This window comes from Hyla sarda, chromosome 6 (genome assembly GCF_029499605.1).
Source record: "Hyla sarda isolate aHylSar1 chromosome 6, aHylSar1.hap1, whole genome shotgun sequence".
Taxonomy (NCBI): Eukaryota; Metazoa; Chordata; class Amphibia; order Anura; family Hylidae; genus Hyla; species Hyla sarda.
In genome coordinates, this window is record NC_079194.1 from 144,436,920 (window position 1) to 144,450,199 (window position 13,280).

The window sequence follows — 13,280 nt, forward strand, 5'->3', positions numbered from 1 at the left end:
ATGCACAGCATGTTTGGTTGTCACTATACCGGCATACATTCCTATATATGTAAAGTTTTACTTTTAATGTATGAAATTTTTTTTGCAGCTAAGCATGTGCAGTGAAGAAAAAAATGCAATATAATGCGAGGCCTCCTGTCTGATATAAAATTGCAGTTACTCTAGAGGGCCTATAGGTGAGGTCACATATTGCGCCTCACGTGTCCAACTGTCGTGGTTCCTCACTTGTCAGAAGTTACTTCTCATTAGGTGTAGAGTAGCCCCCACTCTAGTGTCAGCCATTGGAGGTAGCTGCCCTGGAGGTCAATGCTCGGACCCTTTGAAGGGGTTTTCAGGGAATACCTATTGGTGGTGTACCCAGAGGATGGCACATCAATAACGCTGGCATGCACACAGATCAGCCGTTCTGCACAGCACCTGTGAGGGCTCGTTCACATCATTAAAGGATGGGAGATGAGGCTGAAGTTGGTTTCTTATTTGGCCAGTTTCTTATACATTACTATGACAAATAAACCTTTTCTCCTCTTATTCCTCTGCAGTAAATCTTAATTTATTTATTTTTTTATACATAAATGTTAAATATTATTTGGGAACAATCAGATTAATAAAAAAAAAATCTAGATTGTTTGTGTTTTTACTGAAAAAAACCAATATTAAACAGTGGATGAAAAAACATGCATTTTGAATAAGTAACTGAGGAATTTAAAAGGTTAAATGCTGTTGGCCCACTAGGGTGAAAATAGAAAGAATAAGGGCCCCTCCATAATACCCAACTGTATTCAGCCTGGCCCAAACTGTGAATTGGCAAGAAAACAGTTCCTTTCAAAATGCAGAAAATGTATACAGCTGTTAAAGGGGTAGTCCAGTGGTGAAAAACTTATCCCCTATCCTAAGGATAGGGGATAAGTTTGAGATCGCGGGGGGTCCGACCGCTGGGGCCCCCTGCGATCTCCTGTACGGGGCCCCGGCTCTCCGCCGAGATAGCGGGTGTCGACCCCCGCACGAGGCGGTGGTCGAGACGCCCCCTCAATACATCTCTATGGCAGAGCCGGAGATTGCCGAAGGCAGCGCTTCGGTTCTGCCATAGAGTTGTATTGAGGGGGCGTGTCGGCCGCCGCCTCGTGCGGAGGTCGACACGCCCCCTTCCAGCGGGCTGTCGGGGCTCCGTACAGGAGATCGCGGGGGGCCCCAGGGGTCGGACCCCCCGCGATCTGCAACTTATCCCCTATCCTTAGGATAGGGGATAAGTTGCTCACCACTGAATCACCACTGGACTACTCCTTTAAGGTTGGCACCTGTTTACCTGCCAATCCACAGTTTGGGCCAGGCTGGATACAGTTGGGTATTATGGAGGGGCCCTTACTCTTTATATTTCCACCCTTAGGTCAGTAGCCCAACGGTGTTTAACCCATAAAAATCACCAGTTACTTATTGAAATTGCTAAAAATGTATATAGTTGGCAAGGTTGGTACCTGTTTTCTTGCCAATCCACAGTTTGTGCCAGGCTGGATACAGTTGGGTACTGTGTAGGGGCCCTTACTCTTTCTATTTCCACCCTTAGATTAGTGGCCCAACGGCGTTTAACCCCTTAAATTCCTCACTTATTCAAAATGCATATTTTTTTCATCCATTGTTTAATATTGTTTTTTTTTTTTTTTCAGTAAAAACACAAACAATCTAGATTTGTTTTTATTAATCTGATTGTTCCCAAATAATATTTAACATTTATGTATAAAAACAGATTTACTGCAGAGGAATAAGGAGAAAAGGTTTATTTGTCATAGTAATGTATAAGAAACTGGCCGACTAAGAAACCAACTTCAGCCTAGTGGGTTCACATCAGTGTTTGCCATCTCCGTTGCTCATATCTGTTAAGTTCGCCTGTGCCCGGGCTGCATAAACTAAAAAAAAAAAAAAACTTTAACTCACCTTTCTACGTTCTCCCGTTGAGCCGGTATCGGCATCCTGTTCCTTCAGCACTGCACGGCTCCATGCTTTTAGACTCGGAATGTCACACTGCGGTCAGCGTATTGCCGTCCGCAGCGATGTCCCATGACATCGCTGCCGATGACAGGCTGAGCGGACTTTCATGTAAAGAGCCAGCTTGGGCTCTTTACATGACCGTGCGCTCAGCCTGTCACCGGCCGAGGCTGGGCATCGCTGCGGAAGGCGATACGCTGACCGCAATGTGACGTTCTGAGCCTAAGAAGCATGGAGCCGAGCAGCACTGGAGGAACGGGATGCTGATACTGGCACAAAGGGGGAAGGTGAGTTTAATTATTTTTTTTGTTTTTTTTATGCAAGGAAACAAACGTTTTGGGCCGCATTTCTCCTTTAATTTGCATTTTTTTTGGAGCAGAGAAAAGATGTGCATGTAGGATTTTTTTCCATCATAAAAAAACGGATGTCAACCCCTTGGTTTTTCCGTTTTAGCACTTTCGTTTTTTTCCTCCTCACCTTTTAAAAATCATATGAATATAGACTAATATGATGGCTTATTTGCGCCACCAATTCTACTTTGTAATAGAGTCCCTCATTTTACCCAAAAAATCTACAGCAAAACTAAAATAAAAATCATTGTGCGACGAAATTGAAGAATAAACGGCGTAAATTTTTCGTTAAAAATTACATCTTCTCTTTATTCTGTAGGCCCATACGATTAAAATGATACCCTTCTTATATAGGTTTCATTTTGTTGTACTTCTGAAAAAAATCATAGCTACATGCAGGAAAATTTATATACTTTTTTATTCTTCTGCGTACATGCCGGTATGAGGGCTCATACCCTGCGTTATATCGCGGGCGCAGGACGTACAGGTATGCCCTGCGTCCCCAAGAAGTCCATAGTGATGCAAGTAACTCTGTTATACTCGTTATTTCTACTGAACATGTTTGGGGAAAAAACTGGTGAAAAAATAATGGATATTAACGAGATAAACTGATGTTTTACTGGCTAATAACGGATGTTAACGGTCTGTTGTTTTATATGTAAGTTTTACAGAATCTTTTACCATTTTATTTACGTTAACATCAGTTTTATATCCGTTATGAATGAACTCATTATGTGTCAATAAAGGACATATCATAACGCATTTGAACAACCCTAACCAGTTTCCCTGTCCTAGCTGCTGAACCCCTACCTACAGCGTAAGGGTATGTTCACACTGCGGAATTCCACAGTGAACATTACCATTAGTGTGAATGGGTCTTCCGCCGCTGAAATTGTTCCACACAAAGAAGGAACATGTTCATTCTTTGTGCAGAAGTCCGCGAGCACTGCATAGACGTCAATGGTGACAGCACAGTGCCGCACAGTCCTACCGTCTAAGTATTTTCGGTGGAGGCCGCCAGACAGAATCTCCGCTCGTGGAATTCTGCGAGCAGAGATTCCTCGGTGTGAACGCACCCTCATGCTCTAGAAACTTCAAACTTAGTTTTGTCAGATCAGAGACTATTGTTTCTCATAGTCTGGAGTCCTTTAGGTGCTTTTAGGTGTGTTTTTTTTTTTTTTGCAAACTCCAGGTAGGCTTTTATGTGTCTTACTGAGGAGAGGGTTCTTCCTGTCCTCTCTGCCATCAAGCCCAGATTGGTGGAGGCTGCAGTAATGGTTGACCTACTGGTAGTTTCCCCCCTTTGCTCACCAATCTTTGGAGTTAAGCCAGAGTGACTATTTGGTTCTTGATCACCTCTCTTAGCAAGGCCTTCTCTCCTGATTGCTTAGTTTGGTGGGGCGGTTAACTATTTCAAGCTTCTTCCATTTATGAAGTATAGAGGGAACTGTGCTCTTGGGAACCTTCAGTGCAGCAGAAACATTTTCTCTACCTTTCTCTAGATCTGTGGTGCCACATAATCCGGTCTCTGAGCTCTACAGGCAGTTCTTTCCACACAATGGCTTAGTTTTTTCTGTTATATACATTATCAGCTGTGAGACCTTATATAGACAGGGCCAAATCAAGTCCAGTCAACTGAATTTACCACAGGTGACTCCAATCTCAGCATAGAAACATCTCAAAGATGATCAGAAAAATAGGCGACCCCCAGAGCTACATTTCAAGTGTCATAGCAAAGGGTTTGAATACTTGTGTCCATGTGACATTTTAGTTTTTTCTTTGCTACACATTTTGCAAAAATGTCTAAAATTATTTTTTCACTTTGTCATTATGGGATATTGAGTGCAGAATGATGGAGGGAAAACTAGATATATATATATATATATATATTTTAAAAAAAAAAAGGCCACAGCATAAAATGTGAAAACAGTGAGTGTCCGAAAATTTTCTGAATGCATTGTGTTTAGAGGATATAGTTAAACCCAGACAGGTTGATTTCATCCAACCTGAAGGAACTGAGGGCAGTCAAGCTGGCCCTTCTCCACTTCCAGGACATCCTACACAATCAGGTGGTGCAAGTTCATAAGGACAATCTAGCCGCTATATTTTATCTGAACAAGCAGGGAGTCACAAGGTGTGTCTCTAGCAAAGGAGTGCAAGGCCATCATGTCTTGGGCGAAGAGGAATGTTCTAGTGCTGTCAGCCATTCACATCTAGGGCTCCCTGAACAGCCAAGCAGACTGGGCCGGAATTTCTCCTTCCTGCAGAATGGGAGTTGAACCCGCAGCTCTTCAATAGGATAACCAGCAGGTGGGGACCTCCTCACATGGATGTCATAGACACATCAGACAAGAAGAAGCTGACAACTTTTTGCTCCCTGTCCAGGTCAGGTGCCCCCCTGGTGATAGACGTTCTCTCAATCACCTGGAATAGGATGTTCGTTTATGTTTTTCCTCTTATTTCTCTAATTCTTCGAGTCCTGAAAAAAGATCCTGAACGAGAAAGTGAAAGCAATAGTAACTCCATTTTGGCCAAGGAGAGCCTGGTTTCCTCTAGCATTGAGCTTGTCGATAGAAACTTTTGGAAAATACCAATCACCCTGGATCTATTTTCTTAAGCGGGCATGTTCCATCAAAATCTGCACAGGCTGCAGCTCTTTGCATGGTTGATAAACGCTCATCTCTCCTGAGGAGAGGTCTCTCTGAAGAATTGGTGGAAACTATTCTTGTATCTCGAAGACAAAGTACAACTAAAGTTTACTCTTGTGTATGGAAAGTCTATACATCTTGGTGTTTGAGGAAGGTGGTCGCCCCCTCAAAAAGTTACCTCTGTTTTACAGTTCCTGCAAGAGGGTTTCCTAAAGGGCCTCAGGCCAAATACCTTAAAGGTGCACCATATGGCTATTAATTCCCAACTTAACGGAATCTTCTCGGGAGTTCTTTTTAATCTCTAAATTCTTTAGAGCCTTAAGCAAGTTGAGCCCATCCATTATCCGGTACCATAATTGGACTTATCTATAGTCCTCAAGGGATTATGTAAAGAACCGTTTGAGCCTCTTCAGTCAGCGGACCTAAAGTGTGTGGCGCTCAAAACCCTGTTCCTCGTAGCCACTTTGGCAGAAGAATCGGGGAGATACAGGCTTGCTCCTTCAAAGAGTCCTACCTAAGGTTTCTTCCCCATGCAGTGGTCCTTAAAACCATGCCTGGTTTCCTCCTGAAAGTAAAGTCTCACACAAATCTAAATTTTGAGATTGTAAATAAAAATGAAGAAAATGATCAGCAGAGCTCTCCTAACCTAACCACCTATTGCCTATCCAAAGGATAAGATGTCTGATTGTGGTGGTCCTGCTGCTGGGCCCTCCCACGATCTCCGTGCAGCAGCAGACATTTTGTGCCGGTTGCTGCTTCAGTCTCGGAAATGCTGAAGACAGAGATGTGACGTCACGCTAGTGCTGGGCGGTTTGGCCTAAAATGAATATCACTGTATTTTTTTTTTATTATCGCAGTATCATGGTATTACCGCCTGTCCCCCCGCGACTGGGGTCCCTGTGCGCGAGCGCTACCATCACCTCTAGCGGGGTCCCTGTGCCCACTAGCGGTGTCACAAGAATGCCGAGCGCGGCTCTGTTCCCCGTCCCTGTCAGCTCTCAGGGTAAGGGAACAGATTTAAAAGCCTCGCGCGCAGCTAACGTAGTACTGCGCAGGTGCAGCACTACGCAAATAGCGTAGGGCTAACGTAGGCAGCGCTAGGAGCCTAGCGTTCGCCCTACGCTATTTGCGTAGTACTGTGAATGCGCAGTACTACGTTAGCTGCGCACGAGGCTTTTAAATCTGTTCCCATACCCCGAGAGCTGACAGGGACGGGGAACAGAGCCGCGCTCGTGCTCAGCATTCTTGTAACACCGCTAGTGGGCACAGGGACCCCGCTTGCAGTGATGGTAGCGATCGCGCTCGGCATTCTTGTGACACCGCTAGTGGGCACAGGGACCGCGCTAGCGGTGATGGTAGCGATTGCGCTCGCGGGAGGCATTCTTGTGACACCGCTAGTGGGCACATGGATCCCACCATCGGTGGGGATTGATCGTGCTTGCGGGGATACTGGCTGACAGGCGCAGCGGGGGGACACAGAAGCACACCGGGATAAGTGATGGTGCCGCGCTGGGCTCTACAATTCATCCGGAGGGTGGGGGAGGGGCCCGACCGGTATAGCGGTATGGGCAAAAATCCATACCGTGGGAGAAAAAAAAAAATGGTATCCAGTTCATACCGGTATACCGCCCAGCACTATGTCACGCACCCTCCATTCATGTCTATGGGAGAGGGAGGGCAAGACAGGATTGTTACGCAGGACTGTTATTTATCAAATGTGGTACCGAAAAGGTGACAATGGGGTACTGTATAAGTTATAGGCCTGTAAGTTTAACCCCTTCCCGCAGAATGTCATATATAAACGCCGGGTTGTGCAGTGCGTTCGCGCATCCCGGCGTTTATAAATGACATGCAGTTAACCCGGCGATGCGCAGCATCGCACGGGTTAACTGGCAGAAGTCCCGCTGTTTCCAGCAGGGGACAACTTCTGCTTCACCCCCAGGACCATCAATTGATGGTCCTGGTCAGCGATCACTGTGATTGGTCCCTGTGGACCAATCACAGTGATCTGGGGTGAAAGTTCAGATCCCCCGCACTGCCCGCCCCTGGAAGTCGGGCAGAACGGGGGACGAAGGCTGCAGGGGCTCGCGGGGACCTGCGGCATTCGGGGGGGAACACGTGGGGACCGGCGGACTTACCTGATCCAGCGGCGGGACCGAGGAGCAGCGCGGGACCGGCCACGTGGACGAGCAGCGACGGGTAAGTATGTGGTCCTCAGAGGCAGCAGTGAAGATCTTCACTGCTGCTTCTAGGAGTCTGAAAACTACAACTCCCAGCATGCCTAGACAGCCTTTGGCTGTCTGGGCATGCTGGGAGTTGTAGTTTTGCAACATCTGGAGGGCCTCAGTTTGGAGACCATTGTATAATGGTCTCCAATCTGTGCTCTTCCAGCTGTTGCAAAACTACAACTCCCAGCATGCACTGACTGTCCAGGCATGCTGGGAGTTTTAGTTCAGCAACATCTGGCCCTTCAGATGTTGCCGAACTACAACTCCCAGCATGCCCTTCAGCTGTCTGGGCATGCTGGGAGTTGTAGTTTTGCAACAGCTGGAGACACACTGGTTGGGAAACATTGTTTCTAACTCAGTGTTTCCTAACCTGTGTGCCTCCAGCTGTTGCAAAACTATAACTCCCAGCATGCACTAAAAGACCATGCATGCTGGGAGTTGTAGTTTTGCAACATCTGGAGGGCCCCAGTTTGGAGACCATTGTATAATGGTCTCCAATCTGTGCTCTTCCAGCTGTTGCAAAACTACAACTCCCAGTATGCACTGACTGTCCAGGCATGCTGGGAGTTTTAGTTCAGCAACATCTGGCCCTTCAGATGTTGCCGAACTACAACTCCCAGCATGCCCTTCAGCTGTCTGGGCATGCTGGGAGTTGTAGTTTTGCAACAACTGGAGACACACTGGTTGGGAAACATTGTCTGTTTCTAACTCAGTGTTTCCTAACCTGTGTGCCTCCAGCTGTTGCAAAACTATGACTCCCAGCATGCACTAACAGACCATGCATGCTGGGAGTTGTGGTTTTGCAACAGCTGGTGCAAACCACCCCCCCCCCCCGCCACCCCCGTGAATGTACAGGGTACATTCACATGGGCGAGGCTTTTACAGTGGGTTTCTCGCATCTTGAGATGCAGCAAATTTTGCGCTGGGAAACTCGCTGTAATCCCCCGCCCATGTGACTGTACCCTAAAAACACTACACTACACTAACACAAAATAAAATAAAAAGTTAAAAACACTACATATACACATACCCTTACACAGCCCCCCTCCCCCAATAAGAACGTCCGGTACACCACTGTTTCCAAAGCAGAGCCTCCAGCTGTTGAAAAACAACAACTCCCAGTATTGTCGGACAGCCGTTGACTGTCCAGGCATGCTGGGAGTTTTGCAACAGCTGGAGGCACCCTGTTTGGGAATCACTGGCGTAGAATACCCCTATGTCCACCCCTATGCAAATCCCTAATTTAGGCCTCAAATGCACATGGCGCTCTCACTTTGGAGCCCTGTCGTATTTCAGGGCAACAGTTTAGGGCGACATATGGGGTATCGCTGTACTCGGGAGAAATTGCGTTACAAGGTTTGGGGGGCTTTTTCTTCTTTAACCCTTCATGAAAAGGAAATGTTGGGGTCTACACCAGAATGTTAGTGTAAAAATTTTTTTTTTTTTACACTAACATGCTGATGTTGCCCTATACTTTACATTTTCACAAGAGGTAAAAGGGAAAAAAGCCCCCCAAAATTTGTAACGCAATTTCTCCCGACTACAGAGATACCCCATATGTGAGCGCAAAGTGCTCTGGGGGCGCACAACAAGGCCCAGAAGGGAGAGCGCACCATGTACATTTGAGGTGATTTGCACAGGGGTGGCTGATTGTTACAGCGGTCTTGACAAACGCAAAAAAAAAAAAAACCCCACATGTGACCCCATTTCGGAAACGACACCCCTCACGGAATGTAATGAGGGGTGCAGTGAGAATTTACCCCCCACAGGTGTCTGACGGATCTTTGGAACAGTGGTCCATGAAAATGAAAACTTGTACAGCCCACTGTTCCAAAGATCTGTCAGACACCAGTGGGGGGCAAATGCTCACTGTACCCCTTGTTACGTTCCTCAAGGTTTCTAGTTTCCAAAATGGTATGCCATGTGTGTTTTTTTTTGCTGTTCTGGCACCTTAGGGGCTTCCTAAATGCGACATGCCCCCCGAGCAAAATTTGCTCTCAAAAAGCCAAATATGACTCCTCTTCTGAGCATTGTAGTTCCCCCATAGTGCACTTCAGGTCAACTTATGGGGTACCTCCATACTCAGAAGAGATGGGGTTACAAATTTAGGGGGGTATTTTCTGCTATTAACCCTTGCAAAAAGGTGAAATTAGGGGGGAAACACACATTTTAGTGGAATTTTTTTTTTTTTTTTTTACATATGCAAAAGTCATGAAACACCTGTGGGGTAATAAGGCTCACTTTATTCCTTATTACATTCCTCAAGGGGTCTAGTTTCCAAAATGGTATGCCATGTGGGTATTTTTTGCTGTTCTGGCACCATAGGGGCTTCCTAAATGCGACATGCCCCCCGAGCAAAATTTGCTCTCAAAAAGCCAAATATGACTCCTTCTCTTCTGAGCATTGTAGTTCACCCATAGTGCACTTCAGGTCAACTTATGGGGTACCTCCATACTCAGAAGAGAAGGGGTTACAAATATTGGGGGGTATTTCCTGCTATTGACCCTTGGAAAAATGTGAAATTTGGGGGGAAACACATTTTAGTGAAAAAACATTTTTTTTTTTACATATGCAAAAGTCGTGAAACACCTGTGGGGTATTAAGGCTCACTTTATTCCTTGTTACGTACCTCAAGGGGTCTAGTTTCCAAAATGGTATGCCATGTGAGGGTTTTTTGCTGTTCTGGCACCATAAGGGCTTCCTAAATGCAACATGCCCCCCAAAAACCATTTCAGAAAAACGTACTCTCCAAAATCCCCTTATCGCTCTTTCCCTTCTGAGCCCTCTACTGCGCCCGCCGAACACTTTACATAGACATATGAGGTATGTGCTTACTCGAGAGAAATTGGGCTACAAATATAAGTATACATTTTCTCCTTTTACCCCTTGTAAAAATAAAAAAATTGGGTCTACAAGAACATGCGAGTGTAAAAAATGAAGATTGTGAATTTTCTCCTTCACTTTGCTTCTATTCCTGTGAAACACCTAAAGGGTTAAAATGATGACTGAATGTCATTTTGAATACTTTGGGGGGTGCAGTTTTTATAATGGGGTCTTTTGTGGGGTATTTCTAATAAGAAGACCCTTCAAATCCACTTCAAACCTGAACTGGTCCCTGAAAAATAGTGAGTTTGAAAATTTTGTGAAAAATTGGAAAATTGCTGCTGAACTTTGAAGCCCTCTGGTGTCTTCCAAAAGTAAAAACTCGTCACTTTTATGATGCAGACATAAAGTAGACATATTGTATATGTGAATAAAATTTTTTTTTATTTGTAATATACATTTTCCTTACAAGCAGAGAGCTTCAAAGTTAGAAAAATGCAAAATTTTCAAATTTTTCATCAAATTTTTGGATTTTTCACAAGGAAAGGATGCAAGTTACCACAAAAATTTACCACCATGTTAAAGTAGAATATGTCACGAAAAAACAATCTCAGAATCAGAATGATAACTAAAAGCATTCCAGAGTTATTAATGTTTAAAGTGACAGTGGTCAGATGTGCAAAAAACGCTCTGGTCCTTAAGGCCAAAATGGGCTTGGTCCTGAAGGGGTTAACATCTGTTGTGGTAGGATTTTTGAGAGTTTTCCTATAGATGCTATTCTGGAGTATCTGAAAATAATCTAACATAGCACCAACATTTTATGTTTATGTGGGATAGGTCCTGTCAGACTAATCTGATCAGCTTCTATGATGAGTTCAGTTATAGATTGGACCAGGGTGAAGCTGTGGATGTTGTAGATCTGGATTATTTGATACTGTGCCACACAAAAGGTTATTACATGAAATTAGGATGTTATGACTAGGGGAAGATATGTAAATGGGTTAGCAACTGGCCCAGTGATAGGAGACAGAGGGTGGGTATCAATGGAACTTACTCTGGTTGGGGGACTGTTACTAGTTGGGTACCATAGGGGTTAGTACTGGGTCCACTTCTTTTCAATTTGTTTATTCATGTGGAGTAGAATTTCTATATTTGCAGATGACACTAAAATGGGTAAGGTGATCACCACAGAGGAGGATAACATAATATTACAGAGGGATCTGGGTAAGCTGGAGGCTTTGGCACAGACATGGAAAATAAAATTTAATGTGGATAAATGTAAGGTTATGCACTTGGGCAGTAAAAACAAATTGTACAATTATGTGCTAAATAAAAGGACTTCAAAGTATTGGTGGACAGTAAGATCATCTTTAGTGATCAGTGCCGGGCAGCGGCTGCCAAGGCTAACAATGTCATGGGATGGATCAAGAAAAGCATAGAGGCTTGTGAGAGGAACATAGTTTTGCCTCTGTATAAATAATTAGTCAGACCACACATGGAGTATTGTGTCCAATTTTAGGACATGGCAAAACTGAAGAGGGTGCAGGAGGGAGACAAAGATAATTAATGGTATGGGAGGATTACAGTACCAAGACAGGTTATCAACCTGGGGTTAGTTTGGAGAAAAGACTTAAGGGTAATCTGATCACAATGTAAAAAATATATGAATGGACAGTACAGTGATTTTTCTAGTGATCTTTTTATACTCAGGCCAGTAACCATGACAAGGGGGCATCCTCTACATCTAGAGAAAAGAAGGTTTCACATTGTTGTGATGTCTGACTAACAAGTTCAAGAATGTTCTGGATAAATATTACAGGTTATGGATACTAAATTTATGGGGATAGAACTTTGATCCAGGGACTTGTGATTGCCATATTGGAGTCGGGAAGGAATTTCTATTTAGCCTCATGAGCTTTCCCCCCCCCCTCCTCTGGATCAATACAGTAAGGTTTTAGGTTAATCTCTATGTAGATACATAGATATACATGTATATATACTGATGGGTAGGAATTGATAAGCTGGCTGGCCGGGTGGTGGGCTCAAGATAGAGGAATTGTCATAAAATGGCTTTTGACAAAGGAGGGGGGGAAGGGATGGTCGGGATGACAGAAGTTTCCCCCCCCCCCCCCCCCCCATCTCCTAGGTTTGAATGAGGGTATTGATATGGAATGTGGGGGGGGGGTCTGGCGGATTGAGTGAGGCGGATGGCAGTCTATAAAGTGATAGTTAAACCCTTACCAGGAATCAACTGTTTACTGGAGACACATTTAACGATTAATAAAACTCAATATTTTACAGAGGAATAAGGAGAAAAGGTTTATTTGTCATAGTAATGTATAAGAAACTGGCCGACTAAGAAACCAACTTCAGCCTAGTGGGTTCACATCAGTGTTTGCCATCTCACAGAGAAAATGGATTGCAAAGCAATTCCATTCAACACATGCTTGCTACTCAAGAGGTGTAAGTGTATATGCATCGGCCTTGGAGTCTGGGGCTTTGCCGGACTCTATGAGAGATGCCCTCATTGTGGTACTTCCCCAGCCCGGAAGGGGGTCTCAGGGTCAGATGTTTGTTTTAGGTGTGGGAGGGAGAGAGACACTTTTCTGCATGCGGTTTGGACTTGCTCTTGTGTGGTGCCCTTCTGGAGGGGGGCGATGACTTTGTCAGACCATTTAGAATTCCCCCTTGTTTTAACACCGGACATTTGTTGGGAGTTATTAATGGTTTAGTGACGGGTTCTAATAGGCGCATATTGATCTGTTTCCTGTGCACACAAGGTCATAGTGATGGCCTGGAAGGACGTGTCTTCCCCTCCTTTGTCCCGCTGGATAGCCCTGGTTAATAAACATGTTCCCCTATACCATGCCTCGTATGTAAGTCGGAAATGCCCTAAAAAAATTCGATAAGGCCTGGGTGCCGTGGATGTTTCTAATGATCCTTTGGTTCGTGGGACCTCCCAGCCCTAGGGTGGCAAAGTGGATAACTGGTGAGCTCCCAGGATATATTGTGGTGTGCAGGGGATGTTGTTCTAGGCACGGAAACTCCTCACTTTTGTACTTGTCCATATCCAAGTGATCTATGATCCTTGGATATGGACTATCCCTTTGATTCTGTATATGTTTTGTCCTATAGTCTGAACATCCTTGCTGCAGATGGGGAGGGTTCTCCCTGGACTGTTTAATTGTTTGTGGTTATTTTAATACATAAAATTGTTAAATTCAAAAGTAGACAAAGAAAGTAGATGCATC